The sequence below is a fragment of the Octopus bimaculoides genome, chromosome 19 (assembly GCF_046866305.1).
Source record: "Octopus bimaculoides isolate indiv1 chromosome 19, ASM4686630v1, whole genome shotgun sequence".
In the NCBI taxonomy this organism is placed as follows: Eukaryota; Metazoa; Mollusca; class Cephalopoda; order Octopoda; family Octopodidae; genus Octopus; species Octopus bimaculoides.
In genome coordinates, this window is record NC_142946.1 from 30,214,014 (window position 1) to 30,231,470 (window position 17,457).

Here is a 17,457-nt window from a genome sequence, read left to right on the forward strand (position 1 = left end):
TGGTGGTGAAAGGGAGAATAGTGGTGATGGTAGTGGTGACAAAAGAGATGTTGATTGTAAAGTGGTAATGGTAGTATCTTTAGCAATGGTATAGTGATAATAACAGTAGTGGTGGTCACATTAAAAACGGTCATTTGAATTCTCTTTATTTTTGTATAGTTTTTGTTGTCGATATATAATTTCTCACCTCAACTATTGCAAAATAATTATAAATTAAGACCATTAAACATATAATTACCTAAGCATCACCACTACCACCATCACCACCATCACCATCACCATCACCATCACCACAACCACCAGCATCATTGCCGCCATCACTAAGAACAACAATATCACCGCTAATACTATCAGTACCCTACTATCACCATCATCATCACCATTACTTCCAACAACAAGATGAACAAGAAGAAAAAAACTTCCATTTTCACGATCATTTGCTATAAATGTCCTCTTGCTATTGTTTGTCGTCTTGGTGAGCAGTGATTTGGTATCGGTGATCGATTTCTGCGTCATCCCGTATTACCTGGATACAGATGACTGACAACAGAAATATCATCCCTTCCATAGTCGTCGTCATTGCTACTTGTCTTTCTCCTCCAAATACATGTTGTGACCAGTTTCCATAGCAAGCCAAGTCTTGATCAAACCATACAATTGTCACAGCAATGCTATGGATGATAGTTTTGTCTCCGCTGGAAGTCCCAGGTTAATTACAGTCTATCTATCTATCTATCTATCTATCTATCTATCTATCTATCTATCTATCTATCTATCTATCTATCTATCTATCTATGCCTATTTCACCCCTGTCTCTCTGAGCCTGTATGTCTCCTCATTCACTCTCTCTCCCTCTCTCCCTCTCTCTCTCCATCTCCTCCTCTCTCTCTCTCCTGTTTCTCGCTTTTCACTACTTGTCTAACCTGCTTACTGCTTCTTTCCTTCTCTACTTTCTCTTTTTCTGCCCTTCCTCCCATTTCATTCCAAAATTACTTCCTATGTTCTTTCCATTTTCTACACCACTCCCAACTGCAGCCTCATTATATGGGATCTATGTATACATGTATGTATTTACTCGTCAATATACCTCTTTCTCTCTCACCCTCCCTCTCTGAAATATATATACGTACACACATACATATATTCCTTATTTTCGATGTAAGCAGTATTAGTTCAGAATAGCATTTTGTATATCTTAATATGGATATACTGTAGAAAGCCACAAAACTACGATATTCGTCTTGAGAAAGCATCTCGTATAAACGTACAGGGCTAAAAGCATGTAAGTATATCAGCAGCAATGATGGAATTGCTAAATCTAGATTTTTCTTCGAACATTCGCATCATCAGTAGCAAGCATTCACTATCAACTGCATACTTAGACAAATTTTGTCTCTACTGATATAAAGGAACAGTAATTAACAAATCACTGGTGTTGCAAATAGCCGGCAGGTTGGGTAAAAGTTTGCTAACGACGGAGGCAGTATTAACTCAGAATAGCATTCTGTGTATCTTTCTTAACGTATGCCACAAAACTGCGGTATGCATATTGTGTCCCTACTACTGTTCCTTTTTCACTAGTACCCATATAAAATTATCCATTGTCCACAGGTGAGAGTACCATCCACTTTCAGAAGCACTGGTTGAAATATTAAGGTTTGTGTTTTTCAAAAGTCAAATCTTGTAATGATTCTTTTACAGAAAAGAAATGAACGATAAAGGAAATGATTAGAGCTTTCTCCCCTACATTAAAGAGTTCCTTAATTCCTTTAAAATGAATGCAAATATGATTAGTACGATTCGTGTGATAACTTTCGTTTCAAGACCGACTAAGTTTGAATACTGAGTAGTGGCTTTCACTTTAAAACATTTTGCTCAGAATTTCAAATATTCAACTCAGTGGTCGGGAGGAGGTGGTCAAGAAGACAAGGACAGGTACAGCCACAGAACCGAGTGAAGGTATCTTTTCAAGTTGTACAAGAACTGCGCAGGAGTACCCCACATGCTCCAGAGGATCGTGGGGATTATTTGAAGAGACAGTAGAAGTGTGCCGACGGTATATGGATTCAAAAGGAGGAAAAGTGAAAGACCATCAGTTAGTTTAGAATAATTTCGCTTCTCAGTGTCCAGAGAAAGCTATTATTCAGACTACCAATCTAGGAATTCCTACAGCGATACCTCAAATCAGAAAGGAGGTATTCCAAAAATATCAGGGTGTCTGAAACACTTAGGTGTAATTATCCAATTGATTAGGAGAGCCTCAGAGAATAAGAAGGCAAGGCATTATTGTAGCTGGATCTTGCAAACACATGTGGGTCCATTCCCTGTAAGCTGGTTGAAGAGGTATTAAAAGAGGCACCATGTACCTACCAAGTTCAGCTATCTTTTCTGGATTACTACAATAACCTCGGTGTGAGAGTTCTCTGCTTCCACAACATCAAAGTAGCACAAGCTCGAGAAGGGCATTATCTCTGGACGTATCTTTTAAGTACCACTTTCGCGCTTGCAATGAACATGTTGGTAAAGTCGGATGAAGTATAGTGTAGTGGGTCGTTCATCATGTCTCCCCTTTAGGGCCTTTATGTCTAACCCAACTATGTCAACAACATCAGTCACGAGAAGGAAAATCCCAAAGAGCCTTGAGCATTCGTTGTTTGAGCTTCACATATTTCAAACCAGTCGATTCCCGATCTCTTGTGTTGAAGAACCGTAGCGTTAGCAGCAAGTCCAGCTTCTAGATTGGTAGCATACAGATACCTTCAATTACCGAGAAACCGGTGAAAAGCCTTCGAAAGTTTTTTAATAGCAGTCTAAATGGTACAACATCCATTCATAAAACCAGTTATCCACAGTAGGCAAATCAATTCTATCTGGAAAGTATAAGGCATGGCATCCTCCTACATATTATTTAGCCAGTCACGGTACATGAAACCCCATTAAGTACAGAAGAGGGCTTTGAGGGGAGCATCATCTGATTCCTGCGGAAATGTCAGAGACTTTCTCAGAACATGAGTATCATCACCCTGTATGAACAGAATAACAAGCTGAAGCTTTTTATCAGCAGACTGAAAAAAGAATTCATAGTGAACGTACTGGCGAGGTGCTGCAAAACTGAGATTCTTGCGATCCAAAAGTCTCTTAGATTGATACTGAGATCAGAACAAGATGAGAGTAGAGAACAACGGAAGCTGTTGAGGCTGCAGAATCACGACTAAGGCATAGAGTGCTGGTTGGTGTTGCATCTTCTGGAGGACACTACATCTCACTATGATGTGGTGCAAGAAAAAGACAGTAGGTTATTGATCCGAAATAAGGCGAGAGCCTCTGAGGTGGTGTAGGCCAGGTAAAATGCTGAGATACAGCATTAAGATGCCTGGTTGAAAATGAAGCAGGTGATGGTACACAAAATTTCGTGAACTTTGGAGTGCGGACCCTCCTCGAACGAAATCCCTGATTCAGGCAGTTTGTGACTTCCTACCGGTCCATCTAGTTTGTTCTGCTTGGGAAAGTTGGAATCATCAGCTTGTTCTCTATGCCTGGGGAGGACATCTTGGATAACATCGTCAGTAGCTGTCCAAAAGCCCTGAGACGAAGGCACTACCACTGGTGACATAACTAGGTTCTGAAAGTCACAGATTATACGCAGTGGTAGTGGTACTGGTCATTGCAGGCGCCTCCACCCAACAAAAAAAGACTATCGTCTTTGTCAAGGCTGGCATAAAGAAGATACCAGCTACCTCGTCCGTGTCCTCAGAGTTAAAGGCAACAGCAAAAGACCGGAATCTGAAAGTCGAGCTGGGAAAGCAACTGAAGTTCTCAGAAACTGCCACTTTAACATTGAAAAAAACAGACACGGTGCTAATCGTGGAAGCATCGAATCAGGTGGTTCTGTTCGACTTCTGCTTGTATTAATATATGTCAGACCCTCATTCGGTTTTCGAAAGGATTATAGGTACCAGTGTCTAAGTCTAAGACACTGAGGAAATCAACCACTTTCAAATTGCTTCAATTGTGACCTTGAGTTCGAGAGAATTACGTGTATGGGTTACATTTTTCATAAGCCTAGCAAATGTGTTAGCCATTCGTCCCAATCGATTGTGTCAAAGCGTCGTCCCTATAAAGGCCAAAGCTAGTTAAGGAACATTTCTTATTGAGAATATATCGAATAAAAAAAACTATAAGGTTGAGTAAAACATAAGCAATGTTTTGAACCATGAAGAATTTGTACCGGATTTTTGCAGAGTTTTGAATTTTTTTAAACATTGTTTTGCAATTGTCTGAGAATACAGACATAGACTTACCCAAATGCATCAATAAATTAACATTGATATTTTTTTCACCGCTGCTCCAATCACCGCATAGCTTGCTAGTGTGATTTTGTTTGCGGCTGCGTGCCTACTGTTACGTTCCTCGGAATACTGTTGCTTGGTTATTATTGTTACCATTGTTGGATCATGTTACCGTTGGATTGTTATTGCTGTTTCGCCTACGGGCTTGTGGTTCTTGTTTGACTTCCTTTCTCTAGTTTGGGGGAAAGAATTTTGAAATGGAGTATTCGCCAGAAAACGTCGGGAGTTATGCGTCGGCGGCGGGTAGTCGCGCGACCAACGCTACGAACACATTAGAGGTGTGAGAGGTAGCAATAGGCATCGAGAAGATTGGGAGTCACAGGGAGCTGCTCCAGAAGGAAAGGGAAAGTCTAAGATTGATCCCTCCAGAGGACGTGACCAATAGTACCAGGAGAAGGATAGTGTTCTACAGACCGCTGTCCTTATCCAGCAAGAAAATTGAGATGGCAGCGGAGGAGGCTATTGAGAAATGCCTAGAAAGCGTGAAAGCGTAGCCTCTTACTACACCAGAGGAAGAAAGTATGCCACAGTGGAGGTGAGGCTTGCCACTGAAGAAGAATCAATGAATCACTCCACTGTGCCTCTGAGATCACAGGAATGCGTACTTCTGCCAACCTACTGAGAATCAGGGTTGGCAGGGTGCCGCCAGAAATAGAGAACCCAGCAGTTGAACGGCAGTCGAACGGCAGTCGAACACAAGATTACCAAGATTAAGTCGGTGATCAGAGTAAGATTGCCGGCTGAGGCGAACCCGGAATACACCAAATGCATATTAATCGACAGAGAAAAGTACACAAAATTAAAAGAATCATTTGGTTCATTGAGGAGGTAGAATATGTTAGGAGCGGAGGCAGAATACGATACCCTATTTCCGGTTGTAGATTACGAAGACATAATGCAGTACGTGAACTGGTAAATACAGTAAGTAAAATTTTAAATGATGAAAATTTGATAAACTTAAAAAAAACCCAGTTAAATGTAACCACCCGAGAATGCGGCTCGAGTGGTCATTTCACCCTCATTTTTATGTAATTTCACCTTTTATCCGTTTCACGTTTTTGTCCCCACTTGTTTTCTTCTGTCTGTCCTTGTCCCGCCCCCTCTATGTTACGCCTTATGGCGGAATAAAAAAAATTTGTTACAATCATCTCCTAGCTTGCTGGTGTGATTTTGTTTGAAGGCTTCTGCCCAGTATTGTGAACTGTTGAAATTGTTGGAATTTATTGCTTAATTTGTTGTTGGTTGTTAAAAACACATAGTTTATTCAGCAAGCTTGTGTTTTTTGTTGTATATTTTCCACCCCCATTTAGGGTGGAAAAATGTCTGAAATGAGGGTGGAGCGCGAGGGAGCACGAGCAGGAAGCTACGCGTCTGTAGCTGGAAATGGGAACATGGCGAAGACAGTGAGACAGTTGGAAATGCGAGAGGTTATCATTGACCGGGAAGCATAGTGTGACTGCATGCAATTTATAGAAAGAGAAGGGTTGAGTGTAAAGTTGATCCTCCGGAGGAAACAACCTGTAAAATGAGAAGAACGGTGATGTATAGGACACTGTACTTGCCGAAAAAAAAAGATCGGGATGGTACTGGAGGATGCCATAGAAAAATGCTTAGACACAATAAGAGGCGACATCTCCTTCTCCACCAGAGGTAGGAGATACGGTACAGTGGAGGTAAGATTTGCCTCCGAAGAGGTGGGAATTTAATCACTCCACTGTACCAATAAGGACTGAAGAAAGGCTACTCCTGCCAACCTACCTAGGGAAACGTGTTTCTAGAGAGAAGATTGGCAGGATTCCGCCAGAGGTAAAAGAGATATGGATAGCGGCAGCTATACTCACCGGAACAAAGGAAGAGGTAAAAGTTGTTCAGGCAACTCGAACACAACAATTGAATTGATGCGGTTACGGCCTGAAATTAATCATCCAGGCCACCCAATCGGACCTAAATGAGGTCCATGAAATTATCGAGTTACCAGACGATATAAAACTGACGGTGACAGTGGAAGGGAGACCTCCCACCTGATATTGTTGTAGCCAGAAGGGGCACATAAAAAAGTGTCCCCAAAATGTACAAGAAGAATAGAGGAACGCAGCTGAGAGCCAAAGCGAGCCTGAGAGCATCGCGAAGGTAACGGAACAGACCCAAGAAGCGATGGAATTAAAACGAACATACCAAGAATATTCCGAAAAGGACTACATTGAAGTAACAAGGAAAAGAGAACGAACCAATGCACCACAAAAAAAAGGGAGAGTTGCTCACAAAATAAGACACACACCAGTCAAACGAAATGCAGACAACCCTATAGAACAACGCACCCACACAGCACACATCACTGATATCATCCCCGCAAAAAAAAAAAAAAAACTGCCCAGAATATCCCACCAGGCATTCACATGCAGACGCACAACACAGTCAAACCGCACCAGAACACATTGCATGCCTAATGACATACAGAAAAAGTATATCCATAGAAAATAAAATCACAAAATTAAAAAATATTATTAGAGTCAAACTACCTAAAGACAACGCAGCAGACACAAAATGCATCTTGATTGATGAACAAAGACACACAACATTAAAAGAAACATTCACATCCGGTATAGATCCTCTGGAGTTAGGGGTGAGGTTTGACTCTCCCCACCATGGTAGAATATAGTGAACTTACGCCACATTTTGTATGATAAGGAAAAAGACATTAAATAAGATTGTTTTAAACGATTAAAAATTGATGAACTAACAGATAATGAACAGTAAAACGTGACTGCCCGAGAGGGAAGACATTCATCCTCATTTTGTATATTCATTTCCTTCACTATTTTGTATTTTATGTCCCCACTTGTGTTGTCTCTCCTTGTGCCGTACCTTCTATGTTACGTCTTTATGGCGAATAAAGAGAAAAAAACGTTAGAATCATCTACTAGCTTGCTAGTGTGATTTTGTTTGCGGCTGCGTGCCTACTGTTACGTTCCTCGGAATACTGTATCTCTGTTATTACTGTTACCGTTGTTGGATCTTGTTACCGTTGTATTGTTATTGCTGTTTCGCCTACGGGCTTGTGGTTTTTGTTATTCTTTTCGCCAATTTGGGGTAAAGAATTTTGAAATGGAGTATTCACCAGAACACGTCGGGAGCTATGCATCGGCAGCAGGTAGTCGTGCGACAAAAGCTACGAAAACATTGGAGGTACGAGAGGTGGCAATAGACCTCGAGAACCTAGGAAGACATAGGGGGCTGCTCCAGAAAGAGGAGGAAAGTCTAAGGCTGACCCATCCGGAAGAAGTAACTAACAGTACGGAGAAAAGGACAGTTTTCTACAGACCTCTGTCATTAGACAGCAAAAAGATAAAAATGGCGACAGAGGAAGCCATAGAAAAGTGTCTGGAGAGTATAAAGAATGCAGAGACATTTTACACTCGAGGAAGAACGTACGGCACACTGGAGGTAAAGTTCGCCACTGAACAAAAGGCAATAAACCACTTCACTGTGCCTTTAAGGTCAGAAGAATGGGTACTCCTTCCAACCTATTGCGGCAAAAGTGTCGCAAGGATCAGGGTTGGCAGGGTACCTCCCGAAATAGAAGAGGCGTGGCTGGTGGTAGCTATAATCTACGATAAAAAAGAAACCAGAATTTTGCAAGTGACAAGGACAAAAGAAGAGAATTGTTGGGTTATGGCCTGGAAATGGTAATCCAGGCTACCCAAGAAAATTTAAACTCTATAACGGAGGAAATGCTGTTGGCAGAAGATAGGAAATTGAGGGTGGTAGTGGTGAGTCGATCGCCCACCTGCTACCACTGTGGAGAGATGGGGTACATAAAAGTAAAGTGCTCCGAGTTGAAAGAAAGTACTGAGACAACTCTAACAATCGACGAAAACACGGAAGAACCAGACTCGGGGGAATTCACTGAGGTTCCAAAGAGAAAGAGAGGTAGAACAATGTTTTCGCTCCCGAAGAAAAACATAAAGAAAAAAAGAGGAGTGCAATATGGAAGAAGAGACATACACATTATATAATTGCACACAGTACACATCACCACTGCAAACACCACAAAAAAAAGAAGAAATATTATCCCAGATAGTCCTAGTTCACCAAATAGGATCCCAACCAGAATTGTAGACAACACACAGCCCTCAAAATCCCCAGGAAACAAAGAACATGTATCATGACATACAAAAAAAGTACATCAATAGAACGTAGAACTGCTAAAATTAAGTCGGTAATAATTATAAAATTTCCAGTGTAGGAAAACAAAAAAGGTATCTTAACTGACGTAGAAGTATATCAAAAATTAAAAAAAACGATTTGGATCGAACATTGAGCCGTTTGGGATCGGAGGTGGAGTATGATACCTTAACCCCGGCCGTTGACTACAAGTTAATGCCATGCAAAGTAAGTTTCTTCTATGATTATAATAGAAGATAAAAGAAGAACTTAAAAAAAGAAAACAGCAAATGTATACCACCCGAGAGTGGGTCTCGAATGGCCATTTCACCCTCATTTTTGTATAATTTCATCTTTCATTCGTTCCATATTTTTGTCCCCACTTGTATTGTTCTGTCTGTCCTTGTGCTGTCCCTTTTATGTTGCACTTTTATACCACATTCGTCTACAAGCTTGCTAGTGTGGTTTTGTTTGCGGCTGCGTGCCTACTGTTACGTTCCTCGGAATACTGTTGCTTGGTTATTATTGTTACCGTTGTTGGATCTTGTTACCGTTGGGTTGTTATTGTTGTTTCGCCTACGGGCTTATGGTTTTTGTTTGCTATTCTTTTCGCCAGTATGGGGAAAAGAATTTTGAAATGGAGTGTTCACCAGATCACGTCGGGAGCAATACGTCGGCGGCGGGTAGTCACGCGACCAACGCTACGAACACATTGGAGGTATGAGAGGTGTCAATAGACCTCGAGAAGCTAGGAATATACAGTATGCTGCTCCAGAAGGAGGGTAAGTCTAAGTCTAACTCCTCCGGAAAAAGTAACTAACAGCACGAGGGAAAGGACAGTTGTCTACAGACCGCTGTCCTTAGCCAGTAAAACATTAGAAATGGCAGCGGAGGAAACCATAGAAAATGTCTGGGGAGTATAAAGAATGCAGTGACATTTTACACCCAAGGAAGAAGGTACAGCACAGTATAGGTAAGGTTCGCCACTGAACAAAAGGCAATAATCCACTTCACTGTGCTTTTAAGGTCAGAGGAATGGGTACTCCTGCCAACCTATTGCGACGAAAGAGTCGCAAGGATCAGGGTTGGCAAGGTACCTCCCGAAATAGAAGGGGCGTGGCTGGTGGCAGCTATAATCTACGATACAAACGAAACCAGAATTTTGCAAGTGACAAGGACTGAAAACGCGAATTGTTGGGCTATGGCCTGGAAATGGTGATCCAGGACACCCAAGAAGTTTTTAAAATCTATAACGGAGGAAATGTTGTTGGCAGGAAATAGGAAATTGAGGGTGGTAGTGGAGAGTCGATCGCCCACCTGCTACCATTGTGGAGAGTCGATCGCCCACCTGCTACCACTGTGGAGAGTCGATCGACCACCTGCTACCACTGTGGAGAGAAGGAGCACGTAAAAGTAAAGTGCTCCGAGTTGAAAGAAAGCACCGAGACAACAGCTCTAACAATCGAAGAAAACACGGAAGAACTCGGAGGAATTCACTGAGGTTCCAGAGAGAAAGAGAGGTAGAACAACGTTTTCGCCCCCGAAGAATAACATAAGGAAAAAAAAAAAGAGGAGTGCAATATGGAAGCCGAGGCATACACATTAGTTAATTTCACACAGCACACATCACCACCGCAAACGCCACAAAATGAGAGATATTATCTCAGATAGTCCTAGTTCACCAAATAGGATCCCAACCAGAATTGCATGCAACACACAGCCCCACAAAACCCACAGAAAACAAAGAACATATGACATACAAAAAAGTACATCAATAGAACGTAGGATTGCTAAAATTAAGTCGGTAATAAGAATAAAGTTCCCAGAGGAGGAAAACAAAAATAAAGGTATCTTAACTCACGTAGAAGGATACCAAAACTTTTTTTTAAATGATTTGGATCGAACATTGACCCTTTGGGACCGGGGGTGGAGTACGATACCTTACCTCCGGTCGTTGACTACGACGAGTTAACGCCATTCAAAGTAAGTTCATCCTATGATTATAATACAAGATAAAAAAACTTTAAAACAAAATCAGTTAAAACAGAGTGGGTCTCGAGTGGCCATTCCACCCTCATTTTTGTATAATTTCACCTTTCATCTGTTTCATGTTTTTGTCCCCACTTGTATTGTTTAGTCTGTCCTTGTGCCGTCCCTTCTATGTTATGCCTTCATGGCGAAATAAAGAAAATGTTACAATCATATCGACTTGTTCGTACATGTTTGTACATTGTTCCAAAGGTCAGTAACGTTTATTGCAAGGTGTTTATTGTTGATTTTAGTGGTTTTTGACACTTGCTTTTGCTGCCTTACGGCAGCTTTGTTGTCGCTGCTCACCTTATTTGAAGAGTGCAGCGCTGTTTGGAAAAAAGAATTATCATAAATTATGAGAACTGAAGCTCCTCAGAGTTCTCTTCTTCAGAGGAGGAACTAATAAAAGCCCTGGAGAACGCTGACAGAAGCCACCAAAAACAAGTTAATTTGCAAGAAATCGGAAATCATAAGGAGATATTAAGAAGGGATTGACACAATGTGAAGGTGTCCCTTCTCTAAGAAGCAATGCAAGATGAGAAGGAGAAGATCATTATTTACAGAGCATTTTCTGTGAAGAACCAGAAAATGGAAGTAATGACGGTTGCCCAAATTGAAAGGGCGTTAAAGTCAATATAGAGAGAAATTGTTTACCTCAACAGGAGCCGAAAGTTTGGAACTGTGGAGGTGCGGTTCTGAGATGCAGCGACCGCAAGGCTACACTCGGCAACCCCTTTAAAAACGGAGGAGGTAGTGCTTCTACCCATATACTTTAGAAGGCGTACTTCTAGGGTAAGGGTAGAAGACACCCACAGAAATAGACGTAGTCTGGTTAGCGGCTGCTATCCTGTTGGGCTCGGAGGAAAAGGTGGTGGTCCTCCAAGCCACTTGTACTGCCCACAAGAATTGGCAGGGGCAGGATCTCGATATGATGATCGAGGTCGCTCCGGAAGACCTAGAACAGCTGATAGAGACTATAACGATTGAAGACACAATACTGAGGGTTAGAGTGAAGGGCAGGATCCCTCGGTGCTACAAATGTGGCCAAAAAGTTCACATTAGAGTAGACTGCCCTTCACTACCGGCAGATATGCAGACGAAGCCCGTGAGCGGAAAGGAAGCCGCACCTTCGCCTCTAGCAGTAACCAGTGCGAAAGTAGAGATAAGTGAAAATAAAGAGGGAGACGGATGGGAAAATGTGGGAAAAAGGAGAAAGAAAAGGAGGAAGACACAATCTGTGAGTGATAAGCCCCATCCCACGCCAACCCGACTCCTACTCAAGCCCACTTTGCCCTACCCTTCCTCTGCAGACACCAATCATTTCCCTGCCCCACCCAACACGGAAGAAACAAGCATATGTACACAGGAGTCCTAAATTTCCTAATCCCTGCTCTGTAAGGAAAGAAAAGGAGTACATCGTTTTTTATGATAAAGCAAATATGAAACTATTAAATGAAGTCTCTTGTTGGGACAAGTCGCCGGGACTAGACCTGAGAGAGACTCTAGGCTTCAATGATGGTCAACTAGCCGGCTTGTTCCGAAGGACATTTGGGTCAGGAACCTTGGATAACTTCCAAGGATCCCTGGCTTGACAGTGTTACCGAGGAGCTTTACCAGTTTGCGATAAACTCGCAAGGCATGGTGCCCCTTGTTCACCCATGTGCCCAAGATGCGAGCAGAACAGGGAAACCGTTCTGCACGCGATTGTACAATGCTCCAAAATTTCTGAAATGTGGGTTACGTTGAACACCTGCTGTCATATCTGGGAAGAGTACAACAGTTTTGCGAGTCGATTGTAAAGATTGTTACTCCTGTCTCTTTTAACAAAGAAAGTAAGGCTTGTTTTCTCGCTGTGGCCGCTATAGCGAAAGAAGTGGTATGGAAGACCCGCGTGAAAAGAATCATGACAGGCATCGTCATCTTCAGTCTTAGACTCGTTAATTTCCTCATTTACCACCTTAAGAGGAAAATAAGGGTGGAGAGAAAATGCCTGTTACCTGATATATAATGAAAAAGATGGAAGTCTGTAGCGAGTTTGTTGAGAATGAATGAACCCGCATAGTATTTCCATAAGGTTATACAAAAGGTTACAGTGGTGGCTCGGGGCTAGCGGTGTGAAAGCTAACTAAACCCGTCCCCCACTTCATTGTTTGTGTATTTGTTTTGCTAATCATTTTTTTATCATTCGATTGTATAAATTTTTTTCTTTTCACCTCTGTGCAAAAACCATACTCACCATGGTCTCCTCCCTCATTTGTACCGTCCCTCTATGTTTGACGTCCTGTGGGCAATAAAGAAAAGGTTACAATCATCTGAAATGGAAATGTCAAAGCGCAATATTCGAGCAATTTTGCTATTTAACTTTAAAAAAGGACTGAAAGCATCTGAAACTGCTCGCGATATCAGCAAAACGCTTGGTGAGGAAATGACCAGTGAGTGGTCAGCTCAAAAATGGTTTAAACGATTTCGCAGTGGCAACCTGGGCCTTGAATATCAGGAGCGTAGCGTACGCCCATTTGTGGTCGATGACGGTCAATTAAAGACTATCATTGAGAAAGATCTTCATAAAACCAATCGAGAACTGGCAAAAGAACTTCAAGTTAGCCAGAAAACTGCCTGCAACTATTTGCATGCGATCGGAAAATCAACAAAGCTCGACAAATGGGTACCACACGATTTGAATGAAAATCAGAAAATGCACAGATATAAAATTTGCTCGTCGCTTCTTCTCGACTGTATTGTAACGATGATAAGTAGATTCTGTACAATAATAAAAAAAAACCGTTCTTCGCAGTGGCCGGACCAAAATGAAGCACCGAAAACTTTCCCTAAACCCGAGTCTTCAAAAAGGTTATGGTGACTGTTCGGTGGTGTACTGTTGGACTCATCCACTCTAGCTTCTTTAAACTTCTTATCCACTATAACTACTGAAGAAACATATTGCTATGAAATTGCCGAATGAACGAAAAACTGCTACTCCTCCGTCCCAGACTGGTCAACAGAAGAGGGCCAATCATTCTTCATGACAATGCTCGACCTCATGTTTCACTAATGACGCTCCAGAAGTTGAGAGAACTTGGCTACGAAGTTCTTCCTCACCCAGATTATTCCCCAGACCTTTCACCTAGAGACTACCACTTTTTCAAGCCATTTGATGGTTTCTTGCGAGAAAAGGAGTTCAAAAATCAAACCGATGCTGAAAGTGCGTTCAAAGTATTCAGTTGCAAAACTCCAGATTTTTATGTTACCAGAATAAACAAACTTGTAACTCGTTGGCAAAATGTGTTGATTGTAATAGTACTTACTTTGATAAATAAAATTTCCGCATTGTTGAAATATATTGTGATGAATTTCATGTTTCAAAACGTTGCTTACTTTTAATTCAGCCTGATATAAGGTCACATACATCAACTCTGTCGAATTCTTCCATGTTTATGTCATCACAAATTTCGGTATTGTCCCTAGAGAAGTTGAGTGCCCTGTATAATAATCTCTCGATACAGAGAGGTAAAAGTTCACTATACTAGATTGTGTAAACCTTGCTCTACTTCTGCCGGCGTTGGTGTTAAACCATGATATGATCTCATTGGTATTGCATCACAGGGAGAGGCTAGAGGCTCTCCTAATGGCGGTGCTGATCATTCTGTGCAGGTGTATGCTCAATAAGCCGATCTCCGAACTTGCGAAGTTATTAGGCCGACGTTTAGCGTTGGAGATAAAGTTATGTTTGTGGTCCTTAATTGTTATAAAGGCCCTAGCTCGATGCATAATCTAAAAGCTATTTCTTTGACCTCATTGTTACTGTTATTTTAGGCCTAAAGGGCAACCTTCCTGTTGTTTGTTTGTGTAAATGGACTTATTAATCATTGTCTGCCCTATATAAAATGTTAGTATTGTTTGAAAAGACTAAAGCGCTATTAGAATTTTAAAGGTTACAAATGTATACTTTAAGTTTATTCGCATATTCTCGACTTTGAAATGGTGTTCAATAGGTCAGCTTCAAACGTTTCCAGTTTCTTAATCTTGATTGAGAATCTTTTATACATGATGCCAAAGTGCATAGTCGTCGAAAAACACTTTCGATCTCATATTCTTCACCAGGTCGATCATCTCCAGTAGCAGTCTAGTAGAGAACTCGTTAGATGGAGTTGTTATATTCTTTGTAGAGTATGCGAGGTCATATAGTTCCGTAGTGGTTAAAGGACATTAAATCTTTAATGACTATAAAGAGCACACTACTAGTCCCCCACCACCAAGATATGAATATAGGGTGTTTCCGAAAAAATGAATACACACGTTGAATGCTTATAAAATCGGTGTTTATTAAAATACATTTTCTTTTCAAAATTTGATAAAACCTACTGACAGTTTTTATTTATTTTTTTATGAACCCTGCAGAAAACAAAGAGTACGAGGAAAGCTGAACTGGATGGACTTTTCTACGAACTGTATTGCAACATGCCACATTTGTTAGCTACTCTCGTGGTATATGTCTACCGCAACTGGCAGCATTCTCAGTTGTGTGAGCCGAGAAAGAGTTAGTCTTGAACAAGGGAAACAAATAATTTTATGTTCATAATTGTGGTAAATACCGAGTTAAAGATTTTGATAAATATGTAGGGAGGTCGCTTGACACTACCTGAGTGTCGAAATTGAATCGGTAAATTTTCCCCTAGCTATACAGCCGAGGAAAAATGATGTGGATGTCGAGGAACAACGTCGTTTTGTTCAACCTGTGGCCTTGCCAACATTTGATTGACGCATTTTCCTCTTGGTCCATAACCCTTCTAGGCTACAAAGAGTTTAAATAAACAAAAATAAGTTACTCCACAAATGACTAGTTACAGTTACAACGGTATAATTTTTTTTCTAGCTGGTCTATATACTTATAAATACAAGCAGTTCCAAGAAGACCAGACAGAGGCAGAGAGAGAGAGAGAGAAAGCGGTCCTACGTGACAGTCAGCAGCTATGGTGTTTCACAATACAACTTACCTCTCCTGTCTCTCACTTGTTCACTAGCTCTATTCTTACAAACATTACTCTGTGTATCTCTTTCCTGCTGCTAGAACGACAAGAATATGTTAACTTAAGACCATACACTCTCATACAAGAAAATACAACTCTGTTTTACCTGGTAGGCTTTTCGACTGATTTGTTTTATACACACCCGTATTCGTTAGGAAATGATTATATATAACGGTGCAATAAAATATATGATCTACAACTTCAGTCACGGTCCTTACTCATTGAAGTCCAACACAACGACACCCACATCATCTTTCTCTTCTTCAACATAAACAACACCTGTTACATTTGGAGATCCCGACTGAAAAGAATTACAGCCTTCGCTTGAACATTCGTCACAACCTGTTAAATTTGTTGATACTGACGCTAAAACGAATTACTACCTTCTTTTCCATCGTACATACACTTTCCAGACCAAGACGTTCCTGCATCCTCTTCTTCTTCTGTGGACATGTCACTACCTCAGGCCGCAATTTCAATAAAAGTGCCACCCTTCTGGTCTTTCGATCCGGCCCTCTGGTTCGCCCACATCCAGGCTCAGTTTGCTTCGAACCGAATAGTAAGCGACGCAGCCAAGTTAACTAATTTGATCGGTGCCCTTTGGCCAGAAATAATGATGGCGGTCAGGGACTTGATTATGGCTTCACCAGGTTCGGTATCTTACGGCACTTCGGAGGGAACTCATTAAGAGGACCTCCGACTCTGAACAATGGCGACTACATCAGCTTTTGATATCCGAAGAGTTGGGGGATAAAACTCCGTCGCAGCTCTTGCGACGGATGAAACAACTTCTGGGGGATTATACCTTATCGGATGATACATTTAAACAACTTTTCCTCGAGCGTCTGCCTTCCAACACACAGATCGTACTGACATCTACCAAAGAATCGGCCTCTATCGATGAACTGGCCGAAGTGGCGGACAGAATCGCTGAGGCGGTTAAACCGTTTTCAACTATGACCCTGGTAACACTTTCTACAAATCCTTCCACTGTTTCCTCAGATTCCTCCTCCAACTCCCTTTCGTCAGTTAGGCCACTTCCTCGGTTTATTTGACTTATATCGTTGATTCATTCCTCACTGCGCTGGACTCCTGTCTCCACTCACCAAGCTTCTCAAGAAACGACGTAAGAAGAATGAAACCATTTCGCTTACTCCTACTCAAGCCAAAACTTTCGACGCTGTAAAACACTCTCTCTACAGCATCCCTCTTTGCACACCTCCGATGCAAAGCTTTCACTTGTGGTTGATGCATCAGACACTGCAATCGGTACTATTTTACAATCCTTTCATCAACAACACCCACGCTTCCGTCACATTTACTTCAATCTCATTGGACCCTGGGCCGTTACTCTCGGATACACTTTCATTTTTACTCGCTGTCCTGACGCCATGTCGCTAATTCATATTTCTTACACTGTAGTGCGAGCCCTGATATCGGGTTGGTTATCACGCTACACTCCGCTCTTACACACACCACTCCATACACGTCATGTCCAAGGGACTTTGCTGGACTCTATGTATATGAACTGGCCTTAAGTGCCTGTCATTTCCTCATTTGTGTGTACTTGCCTTTTCTTGCATTTGTTATATTGTTTTTCTTGATGCGTTCATGTTTTTCTGTTCGTTTGAATATTTTGCTTTGCATTTACGCATGTTTATTTTCGCTTTTCGGGACCCTTTTTATCCTTGTTCATGTGTTTTAACTGTACTATATTAGGTCGTCAAGTATGGAAAACAGTTTGCTAATGTTTTATAAATACAAGGAATAGTTTTATTCATCAAAGTATGTGCCCATATTGTCAATACATTTGTAGTGGCGCGAAATTATAGCCGCCATTGAGGAAGCACTCAACGAAGCACTCTTCACCACGATGCTATCGATAT